Source organism: Lactuca virosa, chromosome 6 (assembly GCF_052849685.1).
Source record: "Lactuca virosa cultivar CGN04683 chromosome 6, Lactuca_virosa_CGN04683_v6, whole genome shotgun sequence".
NCBI classification, from domain to species: Eukaryota; Viridiplantae; Streptophyta; class Magnoliopsida; order Asterales; family Asteraceae; genus Lactuca; species Lactuca virosa.
In genome coordinates, this window is record NC_136431.1 from 197,093,107 (window position 1) to 197,106,885 (window position 13,779).

The window sequence follows — 13,779 nt, forward strand, 5'->3', positions numbered from 1 at the left end:
GAAAACTGTTTCTACGAATTGATTTCTTAATCGTTTGGTAAAACTGTTTTTCTATGTTAAAAGCATTCTAAATATATAGTTATCTTAAGCAAAATAATATATTTTGAGCACAAGTTTCCTTGTACTTTTGCTTGTATTCCCCCCCTGAAAACATGGAAAAACTCGGAAAAAGCATAGGGGTATGAACTCACAGTTTGACGTGGGATTCGAGTGTAAGTTGCTAGGTATTGTTGAGTGTCAAATAAAGCCTCGGGCACAAACGGATCCTATTTAGCATGTAGAAGTACATATATGTATTAGCTGAGGGCATAACACTATTTGTTATGGAAAGAACCACCTTAGGGATTAGAAAACACTTGAAACTAAGTGTTAGAATCACATGTGATTGAAAAGGGGAGTTTGCGGTCGAAATCAGGAGTGTACGGTCACGGGTTTACGGTTCCATGGGTTTACGGTTCCATGGGTTTACGGTTCCATGGGTTCACGGTCTAATGACCTTATGGTCATGACGTTCACGGTCTAATGACCTTACGGTCATAGGGTTTACGGTCCATGAGTTTACGGTCTTTAGGTTTACGATCTTTGGGTTTACGGCCTATGAGTTTACGGTCATTGAAGGGTGTACGGTCTATGCGTTTACGGTCATTGAAGGGTGTACGGTGTAAGGAGATACACTAGACCGTAAACACCTTTTGTTCATGGAAAAGTGACGATTTGAAGGCAAAACTCAAGAATTCTAACTAGATATAAGTATAAGTGGATGATACTTACGATTTGAAGGCAAAGAAAGGTGTTTTCGGTCCAAAACACTAAGATGTTCTTGAGGATTCTTGAAGATCTAGATAAAAAGTGAAATCCATGGATGAATCAAGAGTGAATCATGGATATAGGAAAGATTAACACCCAAAGGAAAGAAATCACTTACCTTCTTGAGGATTTCTTGAGCAAACTCGAGAATTGTAGAGAGAGGGTAGAGAGAGAAAGCCTTTGAAGTGTGTAAAGGGTGAAATGAAGGCCATATACTCTATATATAGGGTAGATTTCTCGGTCAAGGGGGTCCACCCGGCACCGACCGTAAACGGTTTACGGTCTACACGAGTTTACGACCGTAAACTCGTTCTGACCGGGAACTCGGTGATTTTCGAGGAAGTTTCAAGTTTTTCGTGTGATTCCCGGTTTATTCCGAATCGTATAGAATTTTAATTATATCCCTAGTTGATTTACTTAACCCAAGAAGTTGACGGAAAATTTAATAAGATTAATTTTTATTATGGGAGATGGGTTAAAAATAACGGGAGAAATTTCGGGTTGTCACACACATATACTGTATACTGCATCGGACCATAGTCCGGAACACATAACACATACCATGCATGTATCACAAAGACACCAAGCATACTGAACTACTGCATCAGACTGTAGTCCGGAACTACTACTAACTAAACGGGCCGGCATTGTGGCTGTAGACTCGTTCCTACTGGAAGGAAACTCACCTCCTAAGGCTGGCTGCTGAAATGCTGCTCGGGAACTGTCCGAATGCTGCTCCGGTAACTCCCCGACTACAATTCCCGAAAGACACTTAATCAAACACTGATAACTAATCTTAGGGTAAAATGACTATTTTACCCCTGGTCAAAGGCAACAATCCGTTGACCTGACTCGCCGAGTTGGGCCGCCAACTCGTCGAGTCCCTATCTTTCCTTCTACTCCCCTTCCCGAATCTACTCGTCGAGTTTAGCGAAGACTCGACGAGTTCTCCTTCTATAATAACATCAAGTCAACCTTTATCTGACTCGCCGAGTTGTATGAACAACTCGTTGAGTCCTCCTTCATCATATGAACACGTCCAGTCTGTGACTCGCCGTGTTGTATGAACAACTCGTCGAGTCTGTTCTTTCGAGTAAGAAGGTTGCCTTGGACTCTCCGAGTCAGGGCGTAGACTCACTGAGTCCCTCTACACTCAGATCCATGTCTTAACTCACTGAGTCTTTACTCCACTCACTAACAGACTCGCTACTACTGAACAGCGAATCTAAGACTCGCGACTGGACTCACCGAGTCCGAAGAACGACTCGCCGAGTCCTTTGCATGCAGCTTCTATTCAGCCGATTCTAATCAGTTTCAGTGCATCCAATTCATAGATCTGGGCTTCTGGGACAATCTGAACACATAAAGTTGCTAACTTTACGTGTATCTATGATGCAATGAAGCAATAACACTCAAACTTGGCTATAATGGGGGTTACTTGTCTAGAACAAGGCCATGGCTGCCAAAAGGTGGCCTTCTTGAGCTCCTGGAACTCAAGAGAGGCTAGATCCGAGATATGGCTTGATTACAAGGCTTCATCACTAGGGATTTGGGTCAAAACCATCAATTTGGGGACAAACTAGATATAGCAATACAATAACCAAGATGAAAGCTTTATTACCAAAAAGGATGGCCAAAGAGGAGTATAATCTGGATCTACTTCTTCTTCCTTGAGTTCTTCTACCTTCTCCTTTTTCTTCTTGCTCAACAATGCACCAAGATTCCTTCACAAGGGCAAAAATCACTCACACACACTTCTAGGAGGCTAGGGTTTCGGGAATAAGTCTCTGAGAGGTGAAGGAGGCTGGTTTGGGGCTATAATGGTGTTTAAATTGGGTACACTCCCTAAAGTTAGGGCTTCATCCAGACTAGAGGACTCGCCGAGTCCGGAAATATGGACTCGTCGAGTCGCCACGCCTACTCCACGTGCTAATTCGCTGCTACTCGACGAGTTAGGGCCACTGAATCGTCGAGTAGCTTCTAAAATAAAAGAAAAATAATGTTTTAAATGCATACCAGGAACGGGGCGTTACAACTCTCCCCCACTTATCTTAGACACTATCCTCGAAGTCTGCTGCTACTGAATCTGAAAATAACTCCGGATAATGCTCCCTCATCTCCTCCTCGGTCTCCCATGTCCATTTCGAACCCTTCCGGTGTTGCCACTGAACCTTCACTAGCTGAACCACCTTGTTCCTCAAGGTCTTCGTCTTCCGATCCAAGATCGCAACTGGTCTCTCGATGTAATTCAGGCTGCTGTCAACCTGAATATCCTCCAATGGTACAACTGTTGACTCATCCACCAAACACTTCCGTAACTGAGACACATGGAAAGTGTTGTGGATCTGGCTAAGCTCTGCTGGAAGATCTAACCGATAAGCAACCCGACCCAACTGGGCCAAAACCCTAAAGGGACCAATGAATTTGGGGCTTAACTTGCCCCTCTTCCGGAACCAGATGACCCCCTTCCAGGGTGACACTTTTAGCAGGACCATATCGCCTACCTAAAACTTCAAATCAGAACGCCTCCTATTGGCGTAATTCTTCTGCCGACTCTGAGCAGTCTGGAGCCGGCTACGAACCTGCTGTATCAACTCTATGGTCTTAAGCACCACCTCAGTGCTCCCCATGACTCTCTGACCGACCTCGCCCCAACAGATTGGGGTCCTACACTTCCTCCCGTAGAGCATCTCAAAGGGAGGCCGGTCTATACTGGAGTGGTAACTGTTGTTATACGAAAATTCCGCTAATGGAAGGTACGTATCCCAACTGCCACCAAAATCTAGGACACATGCCCGAAGCATGTCCTCGAGGGTCTGAATTGTCCTCTCGCTCTGCCCGTTCGTCTGAGGGTGGAAAGCGGTGCTGAAAAGGAGACGAGTCCCCATATCATCATGGAACCGATTCCAAAACCTGGAAGTGAACCGGACGTCTCGATCTGATACTACCGAAACAGGCACTCCATGACGTGCCACAACCTCTCGCACATAAATATTGGCTAACTTCTCGGCCGATATACTCTCCTGGATCGGTACAAAATTTGCGCTCTTCGTCAACCGATCCACTATGACCCAAATCGAGTCAACTCCACACGCAGTCCTGGGAAGCTTAGCAACGAAATCCATGGTGATATCCTCCCATTTCCACACGGGAATGTCTAATGGCTGCATATTGCCGTGGGGTCTCTGGTGCTCTGCCTTGACCTTCCTGTAGGTCAGGCATGGGTGGATGGAGAACCGAGACTTGTGGGCCTCATCCATCAACACCTGCCGTACTCCTCCCCAGTACGGCACCCAAACTCTCCCATGAAGGGTCAACAATCCTCGACTGTCATAATCGAAAGAAGCTACTCGGCCCACGATCCTCTCGCACTTCTGTCTTCCCTCTTTTAGGCCCTCAACATGTGCCTCTCTAATATGCTCCAATACTGGAGTAATCACTGTCATCCTCAGACATATATCTCTGATCGGGGCCGTCATCGCCTTACGGCTCAGGGCGTCGGCCACTACGTTGGCCTTGCCCGGATGATAAAGGATCTCACAATCATAGTCCTTCACCACATCTAACCACCGACGCTGCCTCATATTTAGATTCGGCTGATCCATAAGGTACCTCAGACTCTTTTGATCCGTGTAAATGGTACAACGGACCCCATAGAGGTAATGTCTCCAAATCTTGAGGGTGAACACCACTGCCCCCAGCTCTAAATCGTGTGTCGGATAGTTAGCCTCGTGAGGCTTCAACTGTCTAGAGGCATACGCTATCACATGCCCTCGCTGCATCAATACTGCTCCCATACCTGTGATCGAAGCGTCACAGTAGACTATGAAGTCATACACTCCCTCTGGCAGGGTAAGAATCGGTGCCTCGCACAATCTCTGCCTGAGGGTCTCAAATGTTGCCTGCTGCTCAGGCCCCTAGCGAAATGCCACCGACTTCCTGGTCAGTCGAGTGAGCGGAATTGCTATCTTGGAGAAATCCTGGATGAATCTCCTGTAGTACCCTGCCAAACCTAGGAAGCTCCGAATCTCATATGGACACCTCGGGACCTCCCACTGCATCACGACCTCTATCTTGGGCGGATCTACCAGTATACCCTTCTGGTTGACGAGGTGTCCAAGGGACTGCACCTCGCGCAACCAGAACTCACACTTGGAGAACTTTGCGAAAAGTCTCTCCCTCCTCAGTGTCTCTAGCACCTCCCTCAGGTGCTCCTCGTGCTGCTCCTGAGTCTTAGAGTAAACCAAGATGTCGTCAATAAACACTATCACAGATCGATCTAACATAGGTCTGCATACGCGGTTCATGAGATCCATGAACGCGGCTGGTGCGTTGGTGAGCCCAAATGGCATCACCACGAACTCATAATGACCATAGCGGGTCCTAAAAGCGGTCTTCTGCACGTCCTCACCTCTGACCCGCATATGATGATAGCCGGAGCGCAAATCAATCTTGGAGAACCAAGATGCTCCCTGGAGCGGATCAAACAAGTCATCTACCCTCGGAAGTGGGTAACGGTTCTTCACCGTCACCTTGTTCAACTCCCGGTAATCTATACACATACGGTGTGACCCGTCCTTCTTCTTCACAAACAGGATCGGGGCTCCCCATGGCGAACTGCTCGGTCTGATAAAACCCTTGTCTAGTAGCTCCTACAGCTGCGTAGACAACTCCTGCATCTCGGGAGGAGCCAATCGGTATGGTGCCTTGGCTATTGGAGCCGCACCAGGAACCAGGTCAATCCTGAACTTAACCTGTCTCCCAGGAGGTATCTCAGGCAAATCCTCTGGGAATACATCCGGGTACTCGCGTACTACCGGTACAGCGTCAACTGTCGCCTTGCCCTTCTCCCGGGCATCTAAAACATAGGCGACGTACCCCACGCAACCCTGCTGAAAGTAGCGCCTCGCTCTCGCTGCTGAACACAGAATCGGTCCGTGCTGTGGCCTCTCACCCTGTATTACTAACTCTCCCCCACTAGGAGTGCGGACCCTCACTAACTGCAGTTCACAATCAATCACTGCCCCATTGGGGCTCAACCAATCCATACCTACTAGGAGTGCGGACCCTGTGCCAGATGCCGCCTCTAGCGTCCTCTTCTTCTCCATCTCCAAATCTAGCTCTCTCTCACGAGCCCTCGCAATCATGTCATCCAACCTTTTACAGCTGGACCGGCTCACAAACTGTCTGATATCACTCCTCAACATCTCATGATAACGAGCCTTCTTCATCTCCTCATCAGCCGCATACTAAGGAACGAGAAGAGCCCTCTCCCTGAACTTGGCGGTAATCTCCGCCACAGTCTCAGTAGTCTAAGTAAGATCCTGAAACTCCCTCGCTAGCTGCTGCACCTCGATAACCGGTGCAAACTCGGCTCTGAACCTGGTAGTGAAATCGGTCCAGGTCATCGCATCGAGAGCTGCGTCATCTCCCATGACATGTCCGATTTCCTCCCACCAATCTCGTCCCCTGTCCTTCAGGACACAGGATGCTAGTCTGACCTTTTCCCCCTCGTGACATCTGCTGGTGCGGAATGCATTGGCGACATCCGCCAACCACCTGGTACTCGCAATGGGATCCCGCGCCCCATGGTAGTCAGGAGCTCCACATGCTCTGAACTCCCTGAAAGTGAGGGTACGTGACCCCATCATGGCCGCCACCTCAGCACAGAATGTGCCCAACTTCTCGTCCATCAGCTCCAAAATACCCTCTTTGATCGAACCGAAGATCACAGGAGTCTGCTCGAGTATGATGTGAGTAACCTCTGACGAGAGAAACTCCCTAGTCTGCTCATCCAAATGCTCGGCCCCCGAGCCTGATCCCAACCCCTCACCGGCACCTGAACTGCCGACTGCTGGTCTAGGGCGTAAAACCACCATTCTGAACACACATAATGACAATGTCAGGAATACATATATATCTCGAGGGATCGCTACTACTACAAGTTCCCTGGGTTCATCTCAGCCTTCCTTGATTCGAGTACGGATCCTCTACTTTCAGTAGTACGGGCCCATACTACCTTCCACATCTATTCGTACTTTCCTCAAGTACTGCCTCGACTCCACCAAGTCCCTTCTACTACTACTGTTGATCTCTTGCTAATCTCATCCTAGGCTTGTCCTAGGGTAATCACCAACCCACTCTCCGCCATCAGCTGCATAAGAAGTCCTTGCTTTCTTCACCTAACTAGCTCGCGAATACTGTTACATATTACTCAGACTAGATAATTATTCGAATGAGAGATCCTACCCTACAACGGTTAGACTCAGACAAGAGCTGCGCAATAGAGCTAGACCTAACCTTCTGAAATTATTTAATCCTCACAATATGTAATGTAACATATTCATTTACTAGTTAGTGAAAGATAAATAAGACTCCTAAAAGCACAAAGCAAGCAGCATTCAAGCATCGAGTACACATAATCAAGCATATACTACTCTGGCTATCATACTGACAATTATGTACTAGCATGCAGTTTTCATAGAGCTGAAACACATATAACAGGCACATAAGGCATCCTTCCTAGATCCTTAGTCCTAATCTAGCATGCTGTTCTAATAAAGCTGGTAATCATAACATAGCATAGACTCGTATGGATAATTTGGGAGTACTTACTTGAGCTCGGCAGATTTCATGCACCACACCCCCTTTTTTTCTTTTCAAAGTTCTTTTCTTTCTCAAATTCTTTTTGATTTTCTAAAACTCTTTTCTTTTGAAAACTCTATACCACTTCCTTAGTTTGAGTTCAGACACACCTGAAAGTGTGCCCGAATCCCTCAAACCAAGGCTCTGATACCAACTTGTAACATCCCAAAAGTTACAACCCAAAATTTTTGTTTAAAAACTTTACTAAACCATAATATCAATTATTAAAAGATAAAACCATGAATCGTGTATCTCAAAATGTCATAATAAATTTATCAAATCGAAACTGGTGTCAAGATCATATCAAAATATCAGAGTCTAACTCCAAGGCTAAAACTGTGGTGTGTGTCATGCCATCATCCCGACCCCTTCCCTTTGCTAGCTGAAGTACCTGAAACCAAAACTGAAACTGTAAGCATGAAGCTTAGTGAGCTCCCCCAAACTACCACATACCATACAATAACATATAAAGTACATACTGCGCCTCGCCCACTGCATCGGACCGAAGTCTGGAACTGACTAGGGCTTTGCCCACTGCATCGGACCGAAGTCCGGAACTGACTAGGGCCTTGCCCACTATATCGGACCGAAGTCCGGAACTGACTAGGGTCTTGCCCACTGCATCGGACCGAAGTCCGGAACTACTAGGGCCTTGCCCACTGCATCAGACCGAAGTCCAGAACTAACTAGGGCCTTGCCCACTGCATCGGACCGAAGTCCGGAACTACTAGGGCCTTGCCCACTGCATCGGACCGAAGTCCGGAACTAACTAGGGCCTTGCCCACTGCATCGGACCGAAGTCCAGAACTACTAGGGCCTTGCCCACTGCATCAGACCGAAGTCCGGAACTAGCTAGGGCCTTGCCCACTGTATCGGACCGAAGTCCGGATCTACTAGGGCCTTGCCCACTACATCAGACCGAAGTCTGGAACGAACTAGGGCCTTGCCCACTGCATCAGACCGAAGTCCGGAACTACTAGGGCCTTTCCCACTGCATTAGACCGAAGTCCGGAACTAACTACGGCCTTACCCACTGCATCGGACCGAAGTCCGGAACTGCATGGGACCGAAGTCCGGAACTGACTGAACATAGCACAACATAATCATAGCATATAATATGAACACATATACTGCATACTGCATCGGACCATAGTCCGGAACACATAACACATACCATGCCTATATCACAAAGACACCAAGCATACTGAACTACTGCCTCAGACTGTAGTCCGGAACTACTACTAACTAAACGGGCCGGCATTGTGGCCGTAGACCCGTTCCTACTGGAAGGAAACTCACCTCCTAAGGCTGGCTGCTGAAATGCTGCTCGGGAACTGTCTGACTGCTGCTCCGGTGACTCCCCGACTATAATTCCCAAAAGACACTTAATCAGACACTGATAACTAATCTTAGGGTAAAATTACTATTTTACCCCCTGATCAAAGTCAACAATCTGTTGACCTGACTCGCCGAGTTGGGCCGTCAACTCGTCGAGTCCCTATCTTTCCTTCTACTCCCCTTCCCGACTCTACTCGTCGAGTTTAGCGAAGACTCGACGAGTTCTCCTTCTATAATAACATCAAGTCAACCTTTATCTGACTCGCCGAGTTGTATGAACAACTCGTCGAGTCCTCCTTCATCATATGAACACGTCCAGTCTGTGACTCGCCGTGTTGTATGAACAACTCGTCGAGTCTGTTCTTTCGAGTAAGAAGGTTGCCTTGGACTCGCCGAGTCAGGGCGTAGACTCGCCGAGTCCCTCTACACTCAGATCCATGTCTTAACTCACTGAGTCTTTACTCCACTCACTAACGGACTCGCTACTACTGAACAGGGAATCTAAGACTCGCGACCGGACTCGCCGAGTCCGAAGAACGACTCGCCGAGTGCTTTGCATGCAGCTTCTATTCAGCCGATTCTAATCAGTTTCAGTGCATCCAATTCATAGATCTGGGCTTCTGGGACAATCTGAACACGTAAAGTTGCTAACTTTACGTGTATCTATGATGCAATGAAGCAATAACACTCAAACTTGGCTATAATGGGGGTTACTTGTCTAGAACAAGGCCATGGCTGCCAAAAGGTGGCCTTCTTGAGCTCCTGGAACTCAAGAGAGGCTAGATCCAAGATATGGCTTGATTACAAGGCTTCATCACTAGGGATTTGGGGTTTTTGAGCTCAAAACCATCTGTAACATCCCAAAAACACAACCCAAAAATTTCGTTTTCAAAACATTATAAGAGTCATCAACCATCCAAAATCATAAGTAAAATCATAATCGTGTATCATAAACATCATAGTATCTATCTCAAATCAAATCTCATATCCAAATATCAGAGTCTAGCTCCCAGGCTGAAGACTGTGGTGTGTGCCATGCGATCATCCCGAGCCCTTCCCAGTGCTAGTGGAAGTACCTGAAACCAAAACTGAAAACAGTAAGCACAAAGCTTAGTGAGTCTCCCCAATCTACCACATATCATCTACACATAGCATGCAACTAGGAGATACGGGCCTCGCCCACACTCGTGGAGATACGGGCCTCGCCCACACTCCTCTATCTAGGAGATACGAGCCTCGCCCACACTCCGCTATCTAGGAGATACGGGCCTCGCCCACACTCCGCTATCTAGGAGATACGGGCCTCGCCCACACTCCACTATCTCTGAGGTACGGGCCTCGCCCATGCTCAACTACTTCGAGATACGGGCCTCGCCCACACTTGACTATGATGAGGTACGGGCCTCGACCACACTCAACTACTAAACCCAACATACAAGTATCACACAGACAACGTGTAAAGCTAATCTACTGCTCATACATCATATTTAACTACTACTATGAGATACGGGACTCACCCATGCTCTGCTAGGATAGGATACGGGCCCCGCCCACACTCAGCTACTATCATATCACACTACGGGCCGGCCTTGGTGCCGTAGACCTGTTCCTACTAAAGGAGAACTCACCTCGTATAATTGGCTGCTGATATCCCGAGTGAGAAATCCCTGTCCGCTGCTCCGGCGACTCCCCGGCTACAATCACATAACATTCTGAATCAACTGATGATTCCTCGTGGAGTAAATGACCAATTTACCCCCTGGTCAAAGTCAAAGTCCTGGTCAGAGTCAACTTCCAGGTTGACTCTACTCGCCGAGTCCTACTATGGACTCGCCGAGTTCCCTAACTCACAATTCTCTAACTCGCGACTCGACTCGCCGAGTCGGGGCGTATACTCGTCGAGTCCTTCTACTGTCAGATCCTTGTTCTAATTCACCGAGTCCTCTTCCACTCACTGATTCAACTCGCAACTCTCAAATCGGAGAAATCGGGAGTTTGCACTCCTACTCGCCGAGTCCTATGAACGACTCGTCGAGTCCTATGCATGTCTTCACTATACAGTTGATTCTAATCGATTCCAGTGCATCAAATTCATAGATCTGAGCTTCTAGGGCCGATATAACACGTAAAGTTGCCAACTTTCCGTACATGCATAGAGGTATGAAGCTAAAACACCAAAATAAGCTAGAAATGGGAACCTAGGGTTTGAAACAAGGCCTTGCTTTGCATAAAGGTAGCTACTTTGAGCTCCTAAAGCTCAATGATGTCCAGATCTATAGTTCACTACCCTAAAGGAGCCCCAATCTCGAGTTTGGACCTTGAAATGTCCCAAAAGTGGCAAAACAAGCATATATGAAGCTCTACTAGGAAAATAAACAAGGTAGAGGCTTTATTACCAGATGAAGTAGCAAATGGAAGCTAGTTTCTGGATCTCCTTCTTCTCCTTTGCACCTTTTCTCCTTCCTTCTCTTCTACACTTCCAAGAATACACCAAAACACTCAAAATCAAGAAGGAATCACTCAACTCACCAATGGAGGGCTAGGGTTTTAAGGGGGAACGCTCTAGAGGTGCTGGAGGCTGGGATGGGGGATATAAGGACGTTTAAATAGGGTACAAACCCTAAGAATTAGGGTTTCGTCCAGAGTGGCAGACTCGCCGAGTCGGGAGCTATGGACTCGTCGAGTCACCACGCCTACTCCACGTGCTAATTCGCTGCTACTCGACGAGTTAGGGCCACTGACTCGTCGAGTAGCTTCTAAAATAAAAGAAAAATAATGTTTTAAATGCATACCAGGAATGGGGCGTTACAATTCTCCCCCACTTATCTTAGACTTCGTCCTCGAAGTCTGCTGACTCTGGAAACAACTCTGGGTAGTGCTCCCTCATCTCTTCCTCGGGCTCCCATGTCCACTCCGAACCCTTGCGGTGCTGCCACTGCACCTTCACCAACTCTACTCTCTTGTTCCTCAGCTCTTTCACCTTGCGATCTAGAATCACCACTGGTCTCTCGATATAGTTCAGGTTGTCATCAACCTGAATGTCCTCCAGGGGTACCACTGCTGAATCATCCACTAAGCACTTCCGCAACTGAGAAACATGGAACGTGCTGTGGATCTGGCTGAGCTCTGCTGGAAGGTCTAACCGATAAGCAACCCGACCCACCCGAGCCAAAACCCTAACCGGACCAATGAATCTGGGGCCCAGCTTGCCCGGCTTCCGAAATCTGATAACTCCCTTCCAGGGTGACACTTTCAGGAGGACCATATCGCCCACCTGAAACTCCAAGTCCGAACGCCGCTTGTCGGCGTAACTCTTCTGCCGGCTCTGAGCAGTTTGGAGTCTGCTCCGGACTTGTTGAATCTGCTCTGTAGTCTTGAGTACCACCTCTGTACTCCCCATGACTCGCTGACCAACCTCACCCCAACAGATTGGGGTCCTACATTTCCTCCCGTAGAGCATCTCAAAGGGAGGCCGGTCTATACTGGAGTGATAGCTGTTGTTATACGAAAATTCCGCTAACAGAAGATACGTATCCCAACTGCCACTGAAATCTAACACACATGCCCGAAGCATGTCCTCGAGAATCTGGATCGTCCTCTCGCTTTGTCCGTCCGTCTGAGGGTGGAAAGCGGTGCTGAAATGGAGACGAGTACCCATCTCGTCGTGAAACCGCTTCCAAAACCTGGAAGTAAAACGGACGTCTCTGTCTGATACCACTGAGACAGGCACTCCATGACGTGCCACCACCTCTTGCACATAAATCTCAGCCAGTTTTTCGGCTGAAATGCTCTCCTGGATCAGTATGAAATGCGCACTCTTGGTCAACCGATCCACGATGACCCAAATCGAATCTACCCCACGTGCGGTCCTGGGAAGCTTAGTAATGAAATCCATGGTGATATCCTCCCACTTCCACACGGGAATGTCCAGCGGCTGCATCTTGTCGTGGGGCCTCTGGTGCTCTGCATTGACCTTCCTGCAGGTTAGGCATCTCTCCACATACCAAGCTACGTCCCGCTTCATGCAGGGCCACCAGTAATCGGGTCGAAGATCTCTGTACATCTTTGTCGCCCCTGGGTGAATGGAGAACCGAGACTTGTGGGCCTCATCCATCAATCCTTGCCGTACTCCGCCCCTGTACGGTACCCAGACACTCCCGTGAAGGGTTAATAGTCCTCGGCTATCATAATCAAAAGAAGTCACCCGGCCCACGATCCTCTCACACTTCTGCCTCTCCTCCTTCAGGCCCTCAACCTGTGCCTCTCTAATCTGCGCCAGCAATGGAGTCGTCACTGTCATCCTCAAACAGATGTCTCGTATCGGGGCCGCCGCCACCTTGCGGCTCAGGGCATCAGCCACTACGTTGGCCTTGCCCGGGTGGTAAAGGATCTCACAATCGTAATCCTTAACCACATCTAACCATCGACGTTGTCTCATGTTCAGATTCGGCTGATCCATGAGGTACCTCAAACTCTTGTGATCCGTGTAAATAGTACATCGGTCCCCATAGAGGTAATGCCGCCAAATCTTGAGGGCGAACACAACGGCCCCCAACTCTAAGTCATGCGTCAGATAGTTAGCCTCGTGAGGCTTCAACTGTCTAGAGGCATAAACTATCACATGGCCTCGCTGCATCAACACTGCTCCCATGCCTGTGATTGAAGCGTAACCGTAGACCACAAAATCATCTAGTCCCTCTGGTAGGGTGAGAATCGGTGCCTCGCACAATCGCTGCCTGAGCGTCTCGAAGGCTGCTTGCTGCTCAGGACCCCAGCGATACGCAACCGACTTCTTGGTCAGTCGAGTGAGCGGTACTGCAATCTTGGAGAAATCCTGGATGAATCTCCTGTAGTACCCTGCCAAGCCCAGGAAGCTCCGAATCTCAGATGGAGACTTCGGGACCTCCCACTGCATCACAGCCTCTATCTTGGCCGGATTGACTAATATACCCTTCTGGTTGACGAGGTGTCCCAGAAACTGCACCTCGC